Genomic DNA, 24,598 nt, shown 5'->3' on the forward strand with positions numbered 1-24,598 from the left:
TCCAAAACCAAACATAGTGCTGTGTAGAGGCCTTTCATACGCGGCCGCAATCCCATCAAGCAATGCAGAACTAATCATCTTTTTTTTCAATATGCAAATCAGCCTGTAAGTGCATGGGGCACAGCCCGATTAGCTAGATTTGCATACGGTAACGGGTGGCGGGCTGGCTGGGCGCTGGGCGCTGGGGGGGGTCGACTTCAGGCAGCAATTTTAGAAGACATGCCGAGCCCTTGCGACTATCTGTAGGCAAAGAGGTAAGTGAAGAGCCCTCCTCCTTCCTTCCCTCCCCGGTGCACTTATGGCTGATTTGCATATCCGTAAAAAGATGCTTATCGCTACATTGCTACTGCGCGCTGCGATCTTAAAGGTATGTTTGCACTGCTGTTTTAAAGCCCCTGCATGTCACGGTTATTGTTAATTTATACCTAACACACTCCCTTTAACTTTGCTTTGCTCTCTTTCTCAGTCATGTCAGGCTGGAGAGACACTGAGCAGAGGACGGGCAGACATCTATTGCTCTCTGTTATCAGCCGTTCCAGTCTTGGCAAAGGCTGAGCGTAGAACAGGTGTATGCAGTCTACTGCTCCCTGTTATCAGCCATTTCAGGCTGGGGAGAGGATCGCTTCTCGGCCTTTTGGCTCAGGCCAAGTGTCTGGGCTGAGTGGACGGTGTGATCAGGGGTCCGCCCTTACCAACCGAAGGATTTGGACCAATTTCCGTGCCTTGGGCATTTCTTACTTGTCAAGATGGAATTTGAAAGAAGATCCGGTGAACGTCATACCATCCGCTTTGTGTGTTCAAGAAATGACGCTGGGGACCTCGGCTTGCGCCATGTCATTCAGATGATCTTGGAGAAGCTGCTTAAGGTAGACCTGGATAGAGTTTTTTGCATTCAGCAATTCTCACATATAAGCACCTATGATGTGTCGTTTTATGACAGGGGCTACTGTCTTAATATCTATGAGACTCTCAAGAAAGAAATTGCTCATGAGTACATGAAAGACTATACGTTTTTCCTTCAATGTTGACACTGAAGGCATGTGGACGTTTTGAAAATGGAAACACTTGTTAAAGTAAGCTGTTTTTGTTTCCTTTCTGTAAAATATTGTTGATTGATTACTTTGTTAAATTTTGAGAATTAGAAAAATCCTGACAGTATGATGAGGTGGTAACAGATGTCAATGCAAAATAATGCCATATTGTTACCATACCTGAATGCTATGTCAAAAGAAAAAAAAAAATAATAATACTCCAGAGGAAGTGTGCTTGCTCACCTGCAAGAAGCACTAGATAAGTGGCCAGCCCTGTTGCAGCTCTTGCACTCTGCACAGAACATTGCATGCACAGAGTTCCAGCAGCCAGCCAATGGGAGACATGTATGCAAATGAGCTGATGTCACGAGCCATCTCGCCCCCATTTCTCCGTGATTTAAGGCTTTGTATAGCAGTGAAAATTTGGGTAGGAGTGCTCGGATGATGTTTTTTAGTCAGGAATCTTCCAACTCTCTTGTTAGAAGAAGAAGGAAAAAAAATAAAAATTCTCGTCTCTCCATAAGTCCAAGGTAGGACTCCCAAGCGGGAAATAAATAGAGAATGTGCTTGGCTTATATCATTGGGTAAGGTGGTCATATAGATGGTATGTCAAAAGAAAAGAAATAAATAACATCAGAAGTAACATCACAGACAAAAAAAACATCTCACTGTGACCAACTTACCTTTTTTTTTTTTTTTTTTTTTTTTTAAAATCAGAGCTTTCTTATGGTAGCTGTTTTAGGCTGGCTGCTGGACTGGCAAACGTCCGCTGCTCCTTCTTATCGGCCGTATCAAGCTGCTGGGGGTAGGTAGATTGACTGCACAATAAGCCCATGCAGCAAGCAATCTATTGCTCTCTCTTATCAGGCAACTGACATTGGACAGCGGCTAGAGCTAGACCAGTTAAGGGACGTTTTTCAGGTCCAAGATATCTCCAAAACCAAACATAGTGCTGTGTAGAGGCCTTTCATACGCGGCCGCAATCCCATCAAGCAATGCAGAACTAATCATCTTTTTTTTCAATATGCAAATCAGCCTGTAAGTGCATGGGGCACAGCCCGATTAACTAGATTTGCATACGGTAACGGGTGGCGGGCTGGCTGGGCGCTGGGCGCTGGGGGGGGTCGACTTCAGGCAGCAATTTTAGAAGACATGCCGAGCCCTTGCGACTATCTGTAGGCAAAGAGGTAAGTGAAGAGCCCTCCTCCTTCCTTCCTTCCCTCCCCGGTGCACTTATGGCTGATTTGCATATCCGTAAAAAGATGCTTATCGCTACATTGCTACTGCGCGCTGCGATCTTAAAGGTATGTTTGCACTGCTGTTTTAAAGCCCCTGCATGTCACGGTTATATTTTATTTATACCTAACACACTCCCTTTAACTTTGCTTTGCTCTCTTTCTCAGTCATGTCAGGCTGGAGAGACACTGAGCAGAGGACGGGCAGACATCTATTGCTCTCTGTTATCAGCCGTTCCAGTCTTGGCAAAGGCTGAGCGTAGAACAGGTGTATGCAGTCTACTGCTCCCTGTTATCAGCCATTTCAGGCTGGGGAGAGGATCGCTTCTCGGCCTTTTGGCTCAGGGCAAGTGTCTGGGCTGAGTGGACGGTGTGATCAGGGGTCCGCCCTTACCAACCGAAGGATTTGGACCAATTTCCGTGCCTTGGGCATTTCTTACTTGTCAAGATGGAATTTGAAAGAAGATCCGGTGAACGTCATACCATCCGCTTTGTGTGTTCAAGAAATGACGCTGGGGACCTCGGCTTGCGCCATGTCATTCAGATGATCTTGGAGAAGCTGCTTAAGGTAGACCTGGATAGAGTTTTTTGCATTCAGCAATTCTCACATATAAGCACCTATGATGTGTCGTTTTATGACAGGGGCTACTGTCTTAATATCTATGAGACTCTCAAGAAAGAAATTGCTCATGAGTACATGAAAGACTATACGTTTTTCCTTCAATGTTGACACTGAAGGCATGTGGACGTTTTGAAAATGGAAACACTTGTTAAAGTAAGCTGTTTTTGTTTCCTTTCTGTAAAATATTGTTGATTGATTACTTTGTTAAATTTTGAGAATTAGAAAAATCCTGACAGTATGATGAGGTGGTAACAGATGTCAATGCAAAATAATGCCATATTGTTACCATACCTGAATGCTATGTCAAAAGAAAAAAAAAAATAATAATACTCCAGAGGAAGTGTGCTTGCTCACCTGCAAGAAGCACTAGATAAGTGGCCAGCCCTGTTGCAGCTCTTGCACTCTGCACAGAACATTGCATGCACAGAGTTCCAGCAGCCAGCCAATGGGAGACATGTATGCAAATGAGCTGATGTCACGAGCCATCTCGCCCCCATTTCTCCGTGATTTAAGGCTTTGTATAGCAGTGAAAATTTGGGTAGGAGTGCTCGGATGATGTTTTTTAGTCAGGAATCTTCCAACTCTCTTGTTAGAAGAAGAAGGAAAAAAAATAAAAATTCTCGTCTCTCCATAAGTCCAAGGTAGGACTCCCAAGCGGGACATAAATAGAGAATGTGCTTGGCTTATATCATTGGGTAAGGTGGTCATATAGATGGTATGTCAAAAGAAAAGAAATAAATAAATAAATAAAGAAATAACATCAGAAGTAACATCACAGACAAAAAAAACATCTCACTGTGACCAACTTACCTTTTTTTTTTTTTTTTTTTTAAATCAGAGCTTTCTTATGGTAGCTGTTTTAGGCTGGCTGCTGGACTGGCAAACGTCCGCTGCTCCTTCTTATCGGCCGTATCAAGCTGCTGGGGGTAGGTAGATTGACTGCACAATAAGCCCATGCAGCAAGCAATCTATTGCTCTCTCTTATCAGGCAACTGACATTGGACAGCGGCTAGAGCTAGACCAGTTAAGGGACGTTTTTCAGGTCCAAGATATCTCCAAAACCAAACATAGTGCTGTGTAGAGGCCTTTCATACGCGGCCGCAATCCCATCAAGCAATGCAGAACTAATCATCTTTTTTTTCAATATGCAAATCAGCCTGTAAGTGCATGGGGCACAGCCCGATTAACTAGATTTGCATACGGTAACGGGTGGCGGGCTGGCTGGGCGCTGGGCGCTGGGGGGGGTCGACTTCAGGCAGCAATTTTAGAAGACATGCCGAGCCCTTGCGACTATCTGTAGGCAAAGAGGTAAGTGAAGAGCCCTCCTCCTTCCTTCCCTCCCCGGTGCACTTATGGCTGATTTGCATATCCGTAAAAAGATGCTTATCGCTACATTGCTACTGCGCGCTGCGATCTTAAAGGTATGTTTGCACTGCTGTTTTAAAGCCCCTGCATGTCACGGTTATTGTTTATTTATACCTAACACACTCCCTTTAACTTTGCTTTGCTCTCTTTCTCAGTCATGTCAGGCTGGAGAGACACTGAGCAGAGGACGGGCAGACATCTATTGCTCTCTGTTATCAGCCGTTCCAGTCTTGGCAAAGGCTGAGCGTAGAACAGGTGTATGCAGTCTACTGCTCCCTGTTATCAGCCATTTCAGGCTGGGGAGAGGATCGCTTCTCGGCCTTTTGGCTCAGGCCAAGTGTCTGGGCTGAGTGGACGGTGTGATCAGGGGTCCGCCCTTACCAACCGAAGGATTTGGACCAATTTCCGTGCCTTGGGCATTTCTTACTTGTCAAGATGGAATTTGAAAGAAGATCCGGTGAACGTCATACCATCCGCTTTGTGTGTTCAAGAAATGACGCTGGGGACCTCGGCTTGCGCCATGTCATTCAGATGATCTTGGAGAAGCTGCTTAAGGTAGACCTGGATAGAGTTTTTTGCATTCAGCAATTCTCACATATAAGCACCTATGATGTGTCGTTTTATGACAGGGGCTACTGTCTTAATATCTATGAGACTCTCAAGAAAGAAATTGCTCATGAGTACATGAAAGACTATACGTTTTTCCTTCAATGTTGACACTGAAGGCATGTGGACGTTTTGAAAATGGAAACACTTGTTAAAGTAAGCTGTTTTTGTTTCCTTTCTGTAAAATATTGTTGATTGATTACTTTGTTAAATTTTGAGAATTAGAAAAATCCTGACAGTATGATGAGGTGGTAACAGATGTCAATGCAAAATAATGCCATATTGTTACCATACCTGAATGCTATGTCAAAAGAAAAAAAAAAATAATAATACTCCAGAGGAAGTGTGCTTGCTCACCTGCAAGAAGCACTAGATAAGTGGCCAGCCCTGTTGCAGCTCTTGCATTCTGCACAGAACATTGCATGCACAGAGTTCCAGCAGCCAGCCAATGGGAGACATGTATGCAAATGAGCTGATGTCACGAGCCATCTCGCCCCCATTTCTCCGTGATTTAAGGCTTTTTATAGCAGTGAAAATTTGGGTAGGAGTGCTCGGATGATGTTTTTTAGTCAGGAATCTTCCAACTCTCTTGTTAGAAGAAGAAGGAAAAAAAATAAAAATTCTCGTCTCTCCATAAGTCCAAGGTAGGACTCCCAAGCGGGACATAAATAGAGAATGTGCTTGGCTTATATCATTGGGTAAGGTGGTCATATAGATGGTATGTCAAAAGAAAAGAAATAAATAACATCAGAAGTAACATCACAGACAAAAAAAACATCTCACTGTGACCAACTTACCTTTTTTTTTTTTTTTTTTTTTTTTAAAATCAGAGCTTTCTTATGGTAGCTGTTTTAGGCTGGCTGCTGGACTGGCAAACGTCCGCTGCTCCTTCTTATCGGCCGTATCAAGCTGCTGGGGGTAGGTAGATTGACTGCACAATAAGCCCATGCAGCAAGCAATCTATTGCTCTCTCTTATCAGGCAACTGACATTGGACAGCGGCTAGAGCTAGACCAGTTAAGGGACGTTTTTCAGGTCCAAGATATCTCCAAAACCAAACATAGTGCTGTGTAGAGGCCTTTCATACGCGGCCGCAATCCCATCAAGCAATGCAGAACTAATCATCTTTTTTTTCAATATGCAAATCAGCCTGTAAGTGCATGGGGCACAGCCCGATTAGCTAGATTTGCATACGGTAACGGGTGGCGGGCTGGCTGGGCGCTGGGCGCTGGGGGGGGTCGACTTCAGGCAGCAATTTTAGAAGACATGCCGAGCCCTTGCGACTATCTGTAGGCAAAGAGGTAAGTGAAGAGCCCTCCTCCTTCCTTCCCTCCCCGGTGCACTTATGGCTGATTTGCATATCCGTAAAAAGATGCTTATCGCTACATTGCTACTGCGCGCTGCGATCTTAAAGGTATGTTTGCACTGCTGTTTTAAAGCCCCTGCATGTCACGGTTATTGTTTATTTATACCTAACACACTCCCTTTAACTTTGCTTTGCTCTCTTTCTCAGTCATGTCAGGCTGGAGAGACACTGAGCAGAGGACGGGCAGACATCTATTGCTCTCTGTTATCAGCCGTTCCAGTCTTGGCAAAGGCTGAGCGTAGAACAGGTGTATGCAGTCTACTGCTCCCTGTTATCAGCCATTTCAGGCTGGGGAGAGGATCGCTTCTCGGCCTTTTGGCTCAGGCCAAGTGTCTGGGCTGAGTGGACGGTGTGATCAGGGGTCCGCCCTTACCAACCGAAGGATTTGGACCAATTTCCGTGCCTTGGGCATTTCTTACTTGTCAAGATGGAATTTGAAAGAAGATCCGGTGAACGTCATACCATCCGCTTTGTGTGTTCAAGAAATGACGCTGGGGACCTCGGCTTGCGCCATGTCATTCAGATGATCTTGGAGAAGCTGCTTAAGGTAGACCTGGATAGAGTTTTTTGCATTCAGCAATTCTCACATATAAGCACCTATGATGTGTCGTTTTATGACAGGGGCTACTGTCTTAATATCTATGAGACTCTCAAGAAAGAAATTGCTCATGAGTACATGAAAGACTATACGTTTTTCCTTCAATGTTGACACTGAAGGCATGTGGACGTTTTGAAAATGGAAACACTTGTTAAAGTAAGCTGTTTTTGTTTCCTTTCTGTAAAATATTGTTGATTGATTACTTTGTTAAATTTTGAGAATTAGAAAAATCCTGACAGTATGATGAGGTGGTAACAGATGTCAATGCAAAATAATGCCATATTGTTACCATACCTGAATGCTATGTCAAAAGAAAAAAAATAATAATAATACTCCAGAGGAAGTGTGCTTGCTCACCTGCAAGAAGCACTAGATAAGTGGCCAGCCCTGTTGCAGCTCTTGCACTCTGCACAGAACATTGCATGCACAGAGTTCCAGCAGCCAGCCAATGGGAGACATGTATGCAAATGAGCTGATGTCACGAGCCATCTCGCCCCCATTTCTCCGTGATTTAAGGCTTTGTATAGCAGTGAAAATTTGGGTAGGAGTGCTCGGATGATGTTTTTTAGTCAGGAATCTTCCAACTCTCTTGTTAGAAGAAGAAGGAAAAAAAATAAAAATTCTCGTCTCTCCATAAGTCCAAGGTAGGACTCCCAAGCGGGACATAAATAGAGAATGTGCTTGGCTTATATCATTGGGTAAGGTGGTCATATAGATGGTATGTCAAAAGAAAAGAAATAAATAACATCAGAAGTAACATCACAGACAAAAAAAACATCTCACTGTGACCAACTTACCTTTTTTTTTTTTTTTTTTTTTTAAATCAGAGCTTTCTTATGGTAGCTGTTTTAGGCTGGCTGCTGGACTGGCAAACGTCCGCTGCTCCTTCTTATCGGCCGTATCAAGCTGCTGGGGGTAGGTAGATTGACTGCACAATAAGCCCATGCAGCAAGCAATCTATTGCTCTCTCTTATCAGGCAACTGACATTGGACAGCGGCTAGAGCTAGACCAGTTAAGGGACGTTTTTCAGGTCCAAGATATCTCCAAAACCAAACATAGTGCTGTGTAGAGGCCTTTCATACGCGGCCGCAATCCCATCAAGCAATGCAGAACTAATCATCTTTTTTTTCAATATGCAAATCAGCCTGTAAGTGCATGGGGCACAGCCCGATTAACTAGATTTGCATACGGTAACGGGTGGCGGGCTGGCTGGGCGCTGGGCGCTGGGGGGGGTCGACTTCAGGCAGCAATTTTAGAAGACATGCCGAGCCCTTGCGACTATCTGTAGGCAAAGAGGTAAGTGAAGAGCCCTCCTCCTTCCTTCCTTCCCTCCCCGGTGCACTTATGGCTGATTTGCATATCCGTAAAAAGATGCTTATCGCTACATTGCTACTGCGCGCTGCGATCTTAAAGGTATGTTTGCACTGCTGTTTTAAAGCCCCTGCATGTCACGGTTATATTTTATTTATACCTAACACACTCCCTTTAACTTTGCTTTGCTCTCTTTCTCAGTCATGTCAGGCTGGAGAGACACTGAGCAGAGGACGGGCAGACATCTATTGCTCTCTGTTATCAGCCGTTCCAGTCTTGGCAAAGGCTGAGCGTAGAACAGGTGTATGCAGTCTACTGCTCCCTGTTATCAGCCATTTCAGGCTGGGGAGAGGATCGCTTCTCGGCCTTTTGGCTCAGGGCAAGTGTCTGGGCTGAGTGGACGGTGTGATCAGGGGTCCGCCCTTACCAACCGAAGGATTTGGACCAATTTCCGTGCCTTGGGCATTTCTTACTTGTCAAGATGGAATTTGAAAGAAGATCCGGTGAACGTCATACCATCCGCTTTGTGTGTTCAAGAAATGACGCTGGGGACCTCGGCTTGCGCCATGTCATTCAGATGATCTTGGAGAAGCTGCTTAAGGTAGACCTGGATAGAGTTTTTTGCATTCAGCAATTCTCACATATAAGCACCTATGATGTGTCGTTTTATGACAGGGGCTACTGTCTTAATATCTATGAGACTCTCAAGAAAGAAATTGCTCATGAGTACATGAAAGACTATACGTTTTTCCTTCAATGTTGACACTGAAGGCATGTGGACGTTTTGAAAATGGAAACACTTGTTAAAGTAAGCTGTTTTTGTTTCCTTTCTGTAAAATATTGTTGATTGATTACTTTGTTAAATTTTGAGAATTAGAAAAATCCTGACAGTATGATGAGGTGGTAACAGATGTCAATGCAAAATAATGCCATATTGTTACCATACCTGAATGCTATGTCAAAAGAAAAAAAAAAATAATAATACTCCAGAGGAAGTGTGCTTGCTCACCTGCAAGAAGCACTAGATAAGTGGCCAGCCCTGTTGCAGCTCTTGCACTCTGCACAGAACATTGCATGCACAGAGTTCCAGCAGCCAGCCAATGGGAGACATGTATGCAAATGAGCTGATGTCACGAGCCATCTCGCCCCCATTTCTCCGTGATTTAAGGCTTTGTATAGCAGTGAAAATTTGGGTAGGAGTGCTCGGATGATGTTTTTTAGTCAGGAATCTTCCAACTCTCTTGTTAGAAGAAGAAGGAAAAAAAATAAAAATTCTCGTCTCTCCATAAGTCCAAGGTAGGACTCCCAAGCGGGACATAAATAGAGAATGTGCTTGGCTTATATCATTGGGTAAGGTGGTCATATAGATGGTATGTCAAAAGAAAAGAAATAAATAAATAAATAAAGAAATAACATCAGAAGTAACATCACAGACAAAAAAAACATCTCACTGTGACCAACTTACCTTTTTTTTTTTTTTTTTTTTTTAAATCAGAGCTTTCTTATGGTAGCTGTTTTAGGCTGGCTGCTGGACTGGCAAACGTCCGCTGCTCCTTCTTATCGGCCGTATCAAGCTGCTGGGGGTAGGTAGATTGACTGCACAATAAGCCCATGCAGCAAGCAATCTATTGCTCTCTCTTATCAGGCAACTGACATTGGACAGCGGCTAGAGCTAGACCAGTTAAGGGACGTTTTTCAGGTCCAAGATATCTCCAAAACCAAACATAGTGCTGTGTAGAGGCCTTTCATACGCGGCCGCAATCCCATCAAGCAATGCAGAACTAATCATCTTTTTTTTCAATATGCAAATCAGCCTGTAAGTGCATGGGGCACAGCCCGATTAACTAGATTTGCATACGGTAACGGGTGGCGGGCTGGCTGGGCGCTGGGCGCTGGGGGGGGTCGACTTCAGGCAGCAATTTTAGAAGACATGCCGAGCCCTTGCGACTATCTGTAGGCAAAGAGGTAAGTGAAGAGCCCTCCTCCTTCCTTCCCTCCCCGGTGCACTTATGGCTGATTTGCATATCCGTAAAAAGATGCTTATCGCTACATTGCTACTGCGCGCTGCGATCTTAAAGGTATGTTTGCACTGCTGTTTTAAAGCCCCTGCATGTCACGGTTATTGTTTATTTATACCTAACACACTCCCTTTAACTTTGCTTTGCTCTCTTTCTCAGTCATGTCAGGCTGGAGAGACACTGAGCAGAGGACGGGCAGACATCTATTGCTCTCTGTTATCAGCCGTTCCAGTCTTGGCAAAGGCTGAGCGTAGAACAGGTGTATGCAGTCTACTGCTCCCTGTTATCAGCCATTTCAGGCTGGGGAGAGGATCGCTTCTCGGCCTTTTGGCTCAGGCCAAGTGTCTGGGCTGAGTGGACGGTGTGATCAGGGGTCCGCCCTTACCAACCGAAGGATTTGGACCAATTTCCGTGCCTTGGGCATTTCTTACTTGTCAAGATGGAATTTGAAAGAAGATCCGGTGAACGTCATACCATCCGCTTTGTGTGTTCAAGAAATGACGCTGGGGACCTCGGCTTGCGCCATGTCATTCAGATGATCTTGGAGAAGCTGCTTAAGGTAGACCTGGATAGAGTTTTTTGCATTCAGCAATTCTCACATATAAGCACCTATGATGTGTCGTTTTATGACAGGGGCTACTGTCTTAATATCTATGAGACTCTCAAGAAAGAAATTGCTCATGAGTACATGAAAGACTATACGTTTTTCCTTCAATGTTGACACTGAAGGCATGTGGACGTTTTGAAAATGGAAACACTTGTTAAAGTAAGCTGTTTTTGTTTCCTTTCTGTAAAATATTGTTGATTGATTACTTTGTTAAATTTTGAGAATTAGAAAAATCCTGACAGTATGATGAGGTGGTAACAGATGTCAATGCAAAATAATGCCATATTGTTACCATACCTGAATGCTATGTCAAAAGAAAAAAAAAAATAATAATACTCCAGAGGAAGTGTGCTTGCTCACCTGCAAGAAGCACTAGATAAGTGGCCAGCCCTGTTGCAGCTCTTGCACTCTGCACAGAACATTGCATGCACAGAGTTCCAGCAGCCAGCCAATGGGAGACATGTATGCAAATGAGCTGATGTCACGAGCCATCTCGCCCCCATTTCTCCGTGATTTAAGGCTTTGTATAGCAGTGAAAATTTGGGTAGGAGTGCTCGGATGATGTTTTTTAGTCAGGAATCTTCCAACTCTCTTGTTAGAAGAAGAAGGAAAAAAAATAAAAATTCTCGTCTCTCCATAAGTCCAAGGTAGGACTCCCAAGCGGGACATAAATAGAGAATGTGCTTGGCTTATATCATTGGGTAAGGTGGTCATATAGATGGTATGTCAAAAGAAAAGAAATAAATAACATCAGAAGTAACATCACAGACAAAAAAAACATCTCACTGTGACCAACTTACCTTTTTTTTTTTTTTTTTTAAATCAGAGCTTTCTTATGGTAGCTGTTTTAGGCTGGCTGCTGGACTGGCAAACGTCCGCTGCTCCTTCTTATCGGCCGTATCAAGCTGCTGGGGGTAGGTAGATTGACTGCACAATAAGCCCATGCAGCAAGCAATCTATTGCTCTCTCTTATCAGGCAACTGACATTGGACAGCGGCTAGAGCTAGACCAGTTAAGGGACGTTTTTCAGGTCCAAGATATCTCCAAAACCAAACATAGTGCTGTGTAGAGGCCTTTCATACGCGGCCGCAATCCCATCAAGCAATGCAGAACTAATCATCTTTTTTTTCAATATGCAAATCAGCCTGTAAGTGCATGGGGCACAGCCCGATTAGCTAGATTTGCATACGGTAACGGGTGGCGGGCTGGCTGGGCGCTGGGCGCTGGGGGGGGTCGACTTCAGGCAGCAATTTTAGAAGACATGCCGAGCCCTTGCGACTATCTGTAGGCAAAGAGGTAAGTGAAGAGCCCTCCTCCTTCCTTCCCTCCCCGGTGCACTTATGGCTGATTTGCATATCCGTAAAAAGATGCTTATCGCTACATTGCTACTGCGCGCTGCGATCTTAAAGGTATGTTTGCACTGCTGTTTTAAAGCCCCTGCATGTCACGGTTATTGTTTATTTATACCTAACACACTCCCTTTAACTTTGCTTTGCTCTCTTTCTCAGTCATGTCAGGCTGGAGAGACACTGAGCAGAGGACGGGCAGACATCTATTGCTCTCTGTTATCAGCCGTTCCAGTCTTGGCAAAGGCTGAGCGTAGAACAGGTGTATGCAGTCTACTGCTCCCTGTTATCAGCCATTTCAGGCTGGGGAGAGGATCGCTTCTCGGCCTTTTGGCTCAGGCCAAGTGTCTGGGCTGAGTGGACGGTGTGATCAGGGGTCCGCCCTTACCAACCGAAGGATTTGGACCAATTTCCGTGCCTTGGGCATTTCTTACTTGTCAAGATGGAATTTGAAAGAAGATCCGGTGAACGTCATACCATCCGCTTTGTGTGTTCAAGAAATGACGCTGGGGACCTCGGCTTGCGCCATGTCATTCAGATGATCTTGGAGAAGCTGCTTAAGGTAGACCTGGATAGAGTTTTTTGCATTCAGCAATTCTCACATATAAGCACCTATGATGTGTCGTTTTATGACAGGGGCTACTGTCTTAATATCTATGAGACTCTCAAGAAAGAAATTGCTCATGAGTACATGAAAGACTATACGTTTTTCCTTCAATGTTGACACTGAAGGCATGTGGACGTTTTGAAAATGGAAACACTTGTTAAAGTAAGCTGTTTTTGTTTCCTTTCTGTAAAATATTGTTGATTGATTACTTTGTTAAATTTTGAGAATTAGAAAAATCCTGACAGTATGATGAGGTGGTAACAGATGTCAATGCAAAATAATGCCATATTGTTACCATACCTGAATGCTATGTCAAAAGAAAAAAAAAAATAATAATACTCCAGAGGAAGTGTGCTTGCTCACCTGCAAGAAGCACTAGATAAGTGGCCAGCCCTGTTGCAGCTCTTGCACTCTGCACAGAACATTGCATGCACAGAGTTCCAGCAGCCAGCCAATGGGAGACATGTATGCAAATGAGCTGATGTCACGAGCCATCTCGCCCCCATTTCTCCGTGATTTAAGGCTTTGTATAGCAGTGAAAATTTGGGTAGGAGTGCTCGGATGATGTTTTTTAGTCAGGAATCTTCCAACTCTCTTGTTAGAAGAAGAAGGAAAAAAAAATAAAAATTCTCGTCTCTCCATAAGTCCAAGGTAGGACTCCCAAGCGGGACATAAATAGAGAATGTGCTTGGCTTATATCATTGGGTAAGGTGGTCATATAGATGGTATGTCAAAAGAAAAGAAATAAAGAAAGAAAGAAAGAAATAACATCAGAAGTAACATCACAGACAAAAAAAACATCTCACTGTGACCAACTTACCTTTTTTTTTTTTTTTTTTTTTTTTTAAATCAGAGCTTTCTTATGGTAGCTGTTTTAGGCTGGCTGCTGGACTGGCAAACGTCCGCTGCTCCTTCTTATCGGCCGTATCAAGCTGCTGGGGGTAGGTAGATTGACTGCACAATAAGCCCATGCAGCAAGCAATCTATTGCTCTCTCTTATCAGGCAACTGACATTGGACAGCGGCTAGAGCTAGACCAGTTAAGGGACGTTTTTCAGGTCCAAGATATCTCCAAAACCAAACATAGTGCTGTGTAGAGGCCTTTCATACACGGCCGCAATCCCATCAAGCAATGCAGAACTAATCATCTTTTTTTTCAATATGCAAATCAGCCTGTAAGTGCATGGGGCACAGCCCGATTAACTAGATTTGCATACGGTAACGGGTGGCGGGCTGGCTGGGAGCTGGGGGGGGTCGACTTCAGGCAGCAATTTTAGAAGACATGCCGAGCCCTTGCGACTATCTGTAGGCAAAGAGGTAAGTGAAGAGCCCTCCTCCTTCCTTCCCTCCCCGGTGCACTTATGGCTGATTTGCATATCCGTAAAAAGATGCTTATTGCTACATTGCTACTGCGCGCTGCGATCTTAAAGGTATGTTTGCACTGCTGTTTTAAAGCCCCTGCATGTCACGGTTATTGTTTATTTATACCTAACACACTCCCTTTAACTTTGCTTTGCTCTCTTTCTCAGTCATGTCAGGCTGGAGAGACACTGAGCAGAGGACGGGCAGACATCTATTGCTCTCTGTTATCAGCCGTTCCAGTCTTGGCAAAGGCTGAGCGTAGAACAGGTGTATGCAGTCTACTGCTCCCTGTTATCAGCCATTTCAGGCTGGGGAGAGGATCGCTTCTCGGCCTTTTGGCTCAGGCCAAGTGTCTGGGCTGAGTGGACGGTGTGATCAGGGGTCCGCCCTTACCAACCGAAGGATTTGGACCAATTTCCGTGCCTTGGGCATTTCTTACTTGTCAAGATGGAATTTGAAAGAAGATCCGGTGAACGTCATACCATCCGCTTTGTGTGTTCAAGAAATGACGCTGGGGACCTCGGCTTGCGCCATGTCATTCAGATGATCTTGGAGAAGCTGCTTAAGGTAGACCTGGATAGAGTTTTTTGCATTCAGCAATTCTCACATATAAGCACCTATGATGTGTCGTTTTATGACAGGGGCTACTGTCTTAATATCTATGAGACTCTCAAGAAAGAAATTGCTCATGAGTACATGAAAGACTATACGTTTTTCCTTCAATGTTGACACTGAAGGCATGTGGACGTTTTGAAAATGGAAACACTTGTTAAAGTAAGCTGTTTTTGTTTCCTTTCTGTAAAATATTGTTGATTGATTACTTTGTTAAATTTTGAGAATTAGAAAAATCCTGACAGTATGATGAGGTGGTAACAGATGTCAATGCAAAATAATGCCATATTGTTACCATACCTGAATGCTATGTCAAAAGAAAAAAAAAAAAAATAATACTCCAGAGGAAGTGTGCTTGCTCACCTGCAAGAAGCACTAGATAAGTGGCCAGCCCTGTTGCAGCTCTTGCACTCTGCACAGAACATTGCATGCACAGAGTTCCAGCAGCCAGCCAATGGGAGACATGTATGCAAATGAGCTGATGTCACGAGCCATCTCGCCCCCATTTCTCCGTGATTTAAGGCTTTGTATAGCAGTGAAAATTTGGGTAGGAGTGCTCGGATGATGTTTTTTAGTCAGGAATCTTCCAACTCTCTTGTTAGAAGAAGAAGGAAAAAAAATAAAAATTCTCGTCTCTCCATAAGTCCAAGTTAGGACTCCCAAGCGGGACATAAATAGAGAATGTGCTTGGCTTATATCATTGGGTAAGGTGGTCATATAGATGGTATGTCAAAAGAAAAGAAATAAATAAAGAAATAACATCAGAAGTAACATCACAGACAAAAAAAACATCTCACTGTGACCAACTTACCTTTTTTTTTTTTTTTAAAATCAGAGCTTTCTTATGGTAGCTGTTTTAGGCTGGCTGCTGGACTGGCAAACGTCCGCTGCTCCTTCTTATCGGCCGTATCAAGCTGCTGGGGGTAGGTAGATTGACTGCACAATAAGCCCATGCAGCAAGCAATCTATTGCTCTCTCTTATCAGGCAACTGACATTGGACAGCGGCTAGAGCTAGACCAGTTAAGGGACGTTTTTCAGGTCCAAGATATCTCCAAAACCAAACATAGTGCTGTGTAGAGGCCTTTCATACGCGGCCGCAATCCCATCAAGCAATGCAGAACTAATCATCTTTTTTTTCAATATGCAAATCAGCCTGTAAGTGCATGGGGCACAGCCCGATTAACTAGATTTGCATACGGTAACGGGTGGCGGGCTGGCTGGGCGCTGGGGGGGGTCGACTTCAGGCAGCAATTTTAGAAGACATGCCGAGCCCTTGCGACTATCTGTAGGCAAAGAGGTAAGTGAAGAGCCCTCCTCCTTCCTTCCCTCCCCGGTGCACTTATGGCTGATTTGCATATCCGTAAAAAGATGCTTATCGCTACATTGCTACTGCGCGCTGCGATCTTAAAGGTATGTTTGCACTGCTGTTTTAAAGCCCCTGCATGTCACGGTTATTGTTTATTTATACCTAACACACTCCCTTTAACTTTGCTTTGCTCTCTTTCTCAGTCATGTCAGGCTGGAGAGACACTGAGCAGAGGACGGGCAGACATCTATTGTTCTCTGTTATCAGCCGTTCCAGTCTTGGCAAAGGCTGAGCGTAGAACAGGTGTATGCAGTCTACTGCTCCCTGTTATCAGCCATTTCAGGCTGGGGAGAGGATCGCTTCTCGGCCTTTTGGCTCAGGCCAAGTGTCTGGGCTGAGTGGACGGTGTGATCAGGGGTCCGCCCTTACCAACCGAAGGATTTGGACCAATTTCCGTGCCTTGGGCATTTCTTACTTGTCAAGATGGAATTTGAAAGAAGATCCGGTGAACGTCATACCATCCGCTTTGTGTGTTCAAGAAATGACGCTGGGGACCTCGGCTTGCGCCATGTCATTCAGATGATCTTGGAGAAGCTGCTTAAGGTAGACCTGGATAGAGTTTTTTGCATTCAGCAATTCTCACATATAAGCACCTATGATGTGTCGTTTTATGACAGGGGCTACTGTCTTAATATCTATGAGACTCTCAAGAAAGAAATTGCTCATGAGTACATGAAAGACTATACGTTTTTCCTTCAATGTTGACACTGAAGGCATGTGGACGTTTTGAAAATGGAAACACTTGTTAAAGTAAGCTGTTTTTGTTTCCTTTCTGTAAAATATTGTTGATTGATTACTTTGTTAAATTTTGAGAATTAGAAAAATCCTGACAGTATGATGAGGTGGTAACAGATGTCAATGCAAAATAATGCCATATTGTTACCATACCTGAATGCTATGTCAAAAGAAAAAAAAAATAATAATACTCCAGAGGAAGTGTGCTTGCTCACCTGCAAGAAGCACTAGATAAGTGGCCAGCCCTGTTGCAGCTCTTGCATTCTGCACAGAACATTGCATGCACAGAGTTCCAGCAGCCAGCCAATGGGAGACATGTATGCAAATGAGCTGATGTCACGAGCCATCTCGCCCCCATTTCTCCGTGATTTAAGGCTTTTTATAGCAGTGAAAATTTGGGTAGGAGTGCTCGGATGATGTTTTTTAGTCAGGAATCTTCCAACTCTCTTGTTAGAAGAAGAAGGAAAAAAAATAAAAATTCTCGTCTCTCCATAAGTCCAAGGTAGGACTCCCAAGCGGGACATAAATAGAGAATGTGCTTGGCTTATATCATTGGGTAAGGTGGTCATATAGATGGTATGTCAAAAGAAAAGAAATAAATAAATAAATAAAGAAATAACATCAGAAGTAACATCACAGACAAAAAAAACATCTCACTGTGACCAACTTACCTTTTTTTTTTTTTTTTTTTTTAAATCAGAGCTTTCTTATGGTAGCTGTTTTAGGCTGGCTGCTGGACTGGCAAACGTCCGCTGCTCCTTCTTATCGGCCGTATCAAGCTGCTGGGGGTAGGTAGATTGACTGCACAATAAGCCCATGCAGCAAGCAATCTATTGCTCTCTCTTATCAGGCAACTGACATTGGACAGCGGCTAGAGCTAGACCAGTTAAGGGACGTTTTTCAGGTCCAAGATATCTCCAAAACCAAACATAGTGCTGTGTAGAGGCCTTTCATACGCGGCCGCAATCCCATCAAGCAATGCAGAACTAATCATCTTTTTTTTCAATATGCAAATCAGCCTGTAAGTGCATGGGGCACAGCCCGATTAACTAGATTTGCATACGGTAACGGGTGGCGGGCTGGCTGGGCGCTGGGCGCTGGGGGGGGTCGACTTCAGGCAGCAATTTTAGAAGACATGCCGAGCCCTTGCGACTATCTGTAGGCAAAGAGGTAAGTGAAGAGCCCTCCTCCTTCCTTCCTTCCCTCCCCGGTGCACTTATGGCTGATTTGCATATCCGTAAAAAGATGCTTATCGCTACATTGCTACTGCGCGCTGCGATCTTAAAGGTATGTTTGCACTGCTGTTTTAAAGCCCCTGCATGTCACGGTTATATTTTATTTATACCTAACACACTCCCTTTAACTTTGCTTTGCTCTCTTTCTCAGTCATGTCAGGCTGGAGAGACACTGAGCAGAGGACGGGCAGACATCTATTGCTCTCTGTTATCAGCCGTTCCAGTCTTGGCAAAGGCTGAGCGTAGAACAGGTGTATGCAGTCTACTGCTCCCTGTTATCAGCCATTTCAGGCTGGGGAGAGGATCGCTTCTCGGCCTTTTGGCTCAGGGCAAGTGTCTGGGCTGAGTGGACGGTGTGATCAGGGGTCCGCCCTTACCAACCGAAGGATTTGGACCAATTTCCGTGCCTTGGGCATTTCTTACTTGTCAAGATGGAATTTGAAAGAAGATCCGGTGAACGTCATACCATCCGCTTTGTGTGTTCAAGAAATGACGCTGGGGACCTCGGCTTGCGCCATGTCATTCAGATGATCTTGGAGAAGCTGCTTAAGGTAGACCTGGATAGAGTTTTTTGCATTCAGCAATTCTCACATATAAGCACCTATGATGTGTCGTTTTATGACAGGGGCTACTGTCTTAATATCTATGAGACTCTCAAGAAAGAAATTGCTCATGAGTACATGAAAGACTATACGTTTTTCCTTCAATGTTGACACTGAAGGCATGTGGACGTTTTGAAAATGGAAACACTTGTTAAAGTAAGCTGTTTTTGTTTCCTTTCTGTAAAATATTGTTGATTGATTACTTTGTTAAATTTTGAGAATTAGAAAAATCCTGACAGTATGATGAGGTGGTAACAGATGTCAATGCAAAATAATGCCATATTGTTACCATACCTGAATGCTATGTCAAAAGAAAAAAAAAAATAATAATACTCCAGAGGAAGTGTGCTTGCTCACCTGCAAGAAGCACTAGATAAGTGGCCAGCCCTGTTGCAGCTCTTGCACTCTGCACAGAACATTGCATGCACAGAGTTCCAGCAGCCAGCCAATGGGAGACATGTATGCAAATGAGCTGATGTCACGAGCCATCTCGCCCCCATTTCTCCGTGATTTAAGGCTTTGTATAGCAGTGAAAATTTGGGTAGGAGTGCTCGGATGATGTTTTTTAGTCAGGAATCTTCCAACTCTCTTGTTAGAAGAAGAAGGAAAAAAAATAAAAATTCTCGTCTCTCCATAAGTCCAAGGTAGGACTCCCAAGCGGGACATAAATAGAGAATGTGCTTGGCTTATATCATTGGGTAAGGTGGTCATATAGATGGTATGTCAAAAGAAAAGAAATAAATAAATAAATAAAGAAATAACATCAGAAGTAACATCACAGACAAAAAAAACATCTCACTGTGACCAACTTACCTTTTTTTTTTTTTTTTTTTTTAAATCAGAGCTTTCTTATGGTAGCTGTTTTAGGCTGGCTGCTGGACTGGCAAACGTCCGCTGCTCCTTCTTATCGGCCGTATCAAGCTGCTGGGGGTAGGTAGATTGACTGCACAATAAGCCCATGCAGCAAGCAATCTATTGCTCTCTCTTATCAGGCAACTGACATTGGACAGCGGCTAGAGCTAGACCAGTTAAGGGACGTTTTTCAGGTCCAAGATATCTCCAAAACCAAACATAGTGCTGTGTAGAGGCCTTTCATACGCGGCCGCAATCCCATCAAGCAATGCAGAACTAATCATCTTTTTTTTCAATATGCAAATCAGCCTGTAAGTGCATGGGGCACAGCCCGATTAACTAGATTTGCATACGGTAACGGGTGGCGGGCTGGCTGGGCGCTGGGCGCTGGGGGGGGTCGACTTCAGGCAGCAATTTTAGAAGACATGCCGAGCCCTTGCGACTATCTGTAGGCAAAGAGGTAAGTGAAGAGCCCTCCTCCTTCCTTCCCTCCCCGGTGCACTTATGGCTGATTTGCATATCCGTAAAAAGATGCTTATCGCTACATTGCTACTGCGCGCTGCGATCTTAAAGGTATGTTTGCACTGCTGTTTTAAAGCCCCTGCATGTCACGGTTATTGTTTATTTATACCTAACACACTCCCTTTAACTTTGCTTTGCTCTCTTTCTCAGTCATGTCAGGCTGGAGAGACACTGAGCAGAGGACGGGCAGACATCTATTGCTCTCTGTTATCAGCCGTTCCAGTCTTGGCAAAGGCTGAGCGTAGAACAGGTGTATGCAGTCTACTGCTCCCTGTTATCAGCCATTTCAGGCTGGGGAGAGGATCGCTTCTCGGCCTTTTGGCTCAGGCCAAGTGTCTGGGCTGAGTGGACGGTGTGATCAGGGGTCCGCCCTTACCAACCGAAGGATTTGGACCAATTTCCGTGCCTTGGGCATTTCTTACTTGTCAAGATGGAATTTGAAAGAAGATCCGGTGAACGTCATACCATCCGCTTTGTGTGTTCAAGAAATGACGCTGGGGACCTCGGCTTGCGCCATGTCATTCAGATGATCTTGGAGAAGCTGCTTAAGGTAGACCTGGATAGAGTTTTTTGCATTCAGCAATTCTCGCATATAAGCACCTATGATGTGTCGTTTTATGACAGGGGCTACTGTCTTAATATCTATGAGACTCTCAAGAAAGAAATTGCTCATGAGTACATGAAAGACTATACGTTTTTCCTTCAATGTTGACACTGAAGGCATGTGGACGTTTTGAAAATGGAAACACTTGTTAAAGTAAGCTGTTTTTGTTTCCTTTCTGTAAAATATTGTTGATTGATTACTTTGTTAAATTTTGAGAATTAGAAAAATCCTGACAGTATGATGAGGTGGTAACAGATGTCAATGCAAAATAATGCCATATTGTTACCATACCTGAATGCTATGTCAAAAGAAAAAAAAAAATAATAATACTCCAGAGGAAGTGTGCTTGCTCACCTGCAAGAAGCACTAGATAAGTGGCCAGCCCTGTTGCAGCTCTTGCACTCTGCACAGAACATTGCATGCACAGAGTTCCAGCAGCCAGCCAATGGGAGACATGTATGCAAATGAGCTGATGTCACGAGCCATCTCGCCCCCATTTCTCCGTGATTTAAGGCTTTGTATAGCAGTGAAAATTTGGGTAGGAGTGCTCGGATGATGTTTTTTAGTCAGGAATCTTCCAACTCTCTTGTTAGAAGAAGAAGGAAAAAAAAATAAAAATTCTCGTCTCTCCATAAGTCCAAGGTAGGACTCCCAAGCGGGACATAAATAGAGAATGTGCTTGGCTTATATCATTGGGTAAGGTGGTCATATAGATGGTATGTCAAAAGAAAAGAAATAAAGAAAGAAAGAAAGAAATAACATCAGAAGTAACATCACAGACAAAAAAAACATCTCACTGTGACCAACTTACCTTTTTTTTTTTTTTTTTTTTTTTTTAAATCAGAGCTTTCTTATGGTAGCTGTTTTAGGCTGGCTGCTGGACTGGCAAACGTCCGCTGCTCCTTCTTATCGGCCGTATCAAGCTGCTGGGGGTAGGTAGATTGACTGCACAATAAGCCCATGCAGCAAGCAATCTATTGCTCTCTCTTATCAGGCAACTGACATTGGACAGCGGCTAGAGCTAGACCAGTTAAGGGACGTTTTTCAGGTCCAAGATATCTCCAAAACCAAACATAGTGCTGTGTAGAGGCCTTTCATACGCGGCCGCAATCCCATCAAGCAATGCAGAACTAATCATCTTTTTTTTCAATATGCAAATCAGCCTGTAAGTGCATGGGGCACAGCCCGATTAGCTAGATTTGCATACGGTAACGGGTGGCGGGCTGGCTGGGCGCTGGGCGCTGGGGGGGGTCGACTTCAGGCAGCAATTTTAGAAGACATGCCGAGCCCTTGCGACTATCTGTAGGCAAAGAGGTAAGTGAAGAGCCCTCCTCCTTCCTTCCCTCCCCGGTGCACTTATGGCTGATTTGCATATCCGTAAAAAGATGCTTATCGCTACATTGCTACTGCGCGCTGCGATCTTAAAGGTATGTTTGCACTGCTGTTTTAAAGCCCCTGCATGTCACGGTTATTGTTTATTTATACCTAACACACTCCCTTTAACTTTGCTTTGCTCTCTTTCTCAGTCATGTCAGGCTGGAGAGACACTGAGCAGAGGACGGGCAGACATCTATTGCTCTCTGTTATCAGCCGTTCCAGTCTTGGCAAAGGCTGAGCGTAGAACAGGTGTATGCAGTCTACTGCTCCCTGTTATCAGCCATTTCAGGCTGGGGAGAGGATCGCTTCTCGGCCTTTTGGCTCAGGCCAAGTGTCTGGGCTGAGTGGACGGTGTGATCAGGGGTCCGCCCTTACCAACCGAAGGATTTGGACCAATTTCCGTGCCTTGGGCATTTCTTACTTGTCAAGATGGAATTTGAAAGAAGATCCGGTGAACGTCATACCATCCGCTTTGTGTGTTCAAGAAATGACGCTGGGGACCTCGGCTTGCGCCATGTCATTCAGATGATCTTGGAGAAGCTGCTTAAGGTAGACCTGGATAGAGTTTTTTGCATTCAGCAATTCTCACATATAAGCACCTATGATGTGTCGTTTTATGACAGGGGCTACTGTCTTAATATCTATGAGACTCTCAAGAAAGAAATTGCTCATGAGTACATGAAAGACTATACGTTTTTCCTTCAATGTTGACACTGAAGGCATGTGGACGTTTTGAAAATGGAAACACTTGTTAAAGTAAGCTGTTTTTGTTTCCTTTCTGTAAAATATTGTTGATTGATTACTTTGTTAAATTTTGAGAATTAGAAAAATCCTGACAGTATGATGAGGTGGTAACAGATGTCAATGCAAAATAATGCCATATTGTTACCATACCTGAATGCTATGTCAAAAGAAAAAAAAAAATAATAATACTCCAGAGGAAGTGTGCTTGCTCACCTGCAAGAAGCACTAGATAAGTGGCCAGCCCTGTTGCAGCTCTTGCACTCTGCACAGAACATTGCATGCACAGAGTTCCAGCAGCCAGCCAATGGGAGACATGTATGCAAATGAGCTGATGTCACGAGCCATCTCGCCCCCATTTCTCCGTGATTTAAGGCTTTGTATAGCAGTGAAAATTTGGGTAGGAGTGCTCGGATGATGTTTTTTAGTCAGGAATCTTCCAACTCTCTTGTTAGAAGAAGAAGGAAAAAAAAATAAAAATTCTCGTCTCTCCATAAGTCCAAGGTAGGACTCCCAAGCGGGACATAAATAGAGAATGTGCTTGGCTTATATCATTGGGTAAGGTGGTCATATAGATGGTATGTCAAAAGAAAAGAAATAAAGAAAGAAAGAAAGAAATAACATCAGAAGTAACATCACAGACAAAAAAAACATCTCACTGTGACCAACTTACCTTTTTTTTTTTTTTTTTTTTTTTTTAAATCAGAGCTTTCTTATGGTAGCTGTTTTAGGCTGGCTGCTGGACTGGCAAACGTCCGCTGCTCCTTCTTATCGGCCGTATCAAGCTGCTGGGGGTAGGTAGATTGACTGCACAATAAGCCCATGCAGCAAGCAATCTATTGCTCTCTCTTATCAGGCAACTGACATTGGACAGCGGCTAGAGCTAGACCAGTTAAGGGACGTTTTTCAGGTCCAAGATATCTCCAAAACCAAACATAGTGCTGTGTAGAGGCCTTTCATACACGGCCGCAATCCCATCAAGCAATGCAGAACTAATCATCTTTTTTTTCAATATGCAAATCAGCCTGTAAGTGCATGGGGCACAGCCCGATTAACTAGATTTGCATACGGTAACGGGTGGCGGGCTGGCTGGGAGCTGGGGGGGGTCGACTTCAGGCAGCAATTTTAGAAGACATGCCGAGCCCTTGCGACTATCTGTAGGCAAAGAGGTAAGTGAAGAGCCCTCCTCCTTCCTTCCCTCCCCGGTGCACTTATGGCTGATTTGCATATCCGTAAAAAGATGCTTATCGCTACATTGCTACTGCGCGCTGCGATCTTAAAGGTATGTTTGCACTGCTGTTTTAAAGCCCCTGCATGTCACGGTTATTGTTTATTTATACCTAACACACTCCCTTTAACTTTGCTTTGCTCTCTTTCTCAGTCATGTCAGGCTGGAGAGACACTGAGCAGAGGACGGGCAGACATCTATTGCTCTCTGTTATCAGCCGTTCCAGTCTTGGCAAAGGCTGAGCGTAGAACAGGTGTATGCAGTCTACTGCTCCCTGTTATCAGCCATTTCAGGCTGGGGAGAGGATCGCTTCTCGGCCTTTTGGCTCAGGCCAAGTGTCTGGGCTGAGTGGACGGTGTGATCAGGGGTCCGCCCTTACCAACCGAAGGATTTGGACCAATTTCCGTGCCTTGGGCATTTCTTACTTGTCAAGATGGAATTTGAAAGAAGATCCGGTGAACGTCATACCATCCGCTTTGTGTGTTCAAGAAATGACGCTGGGGACCTCGGCTTGCGCCATGTCATTCAGATGATCTTGGAGAAGCTGCTTAAGGTAGACCTGGATAGAGTTTTTTGCATTCAGCAATTCTCACATATAAGCACCTATGATGTGTCGTTTTATGACAGGGGCTACTGTCTTAATATCTATG

This window comes from Leptodactylus fuscus, unplaced genomic scaffold, assembly GCF_031893055.1.
Source record: "Leptodactylus fuscus isolate aLepFus1 unplaced genomic scaffold, aLepFus1.hap2 HAP2_SCAFFOLD_70, whole genome shotgun sequence".
In the NCBI taxonomy this organism is placed as follows: domain Eukaryota; kingdom Metazoa; phylum Chordata; class Amphibia; order Anura; family Leptodactylidae; genus Leptodactylus; species Leptodactylus fuscus.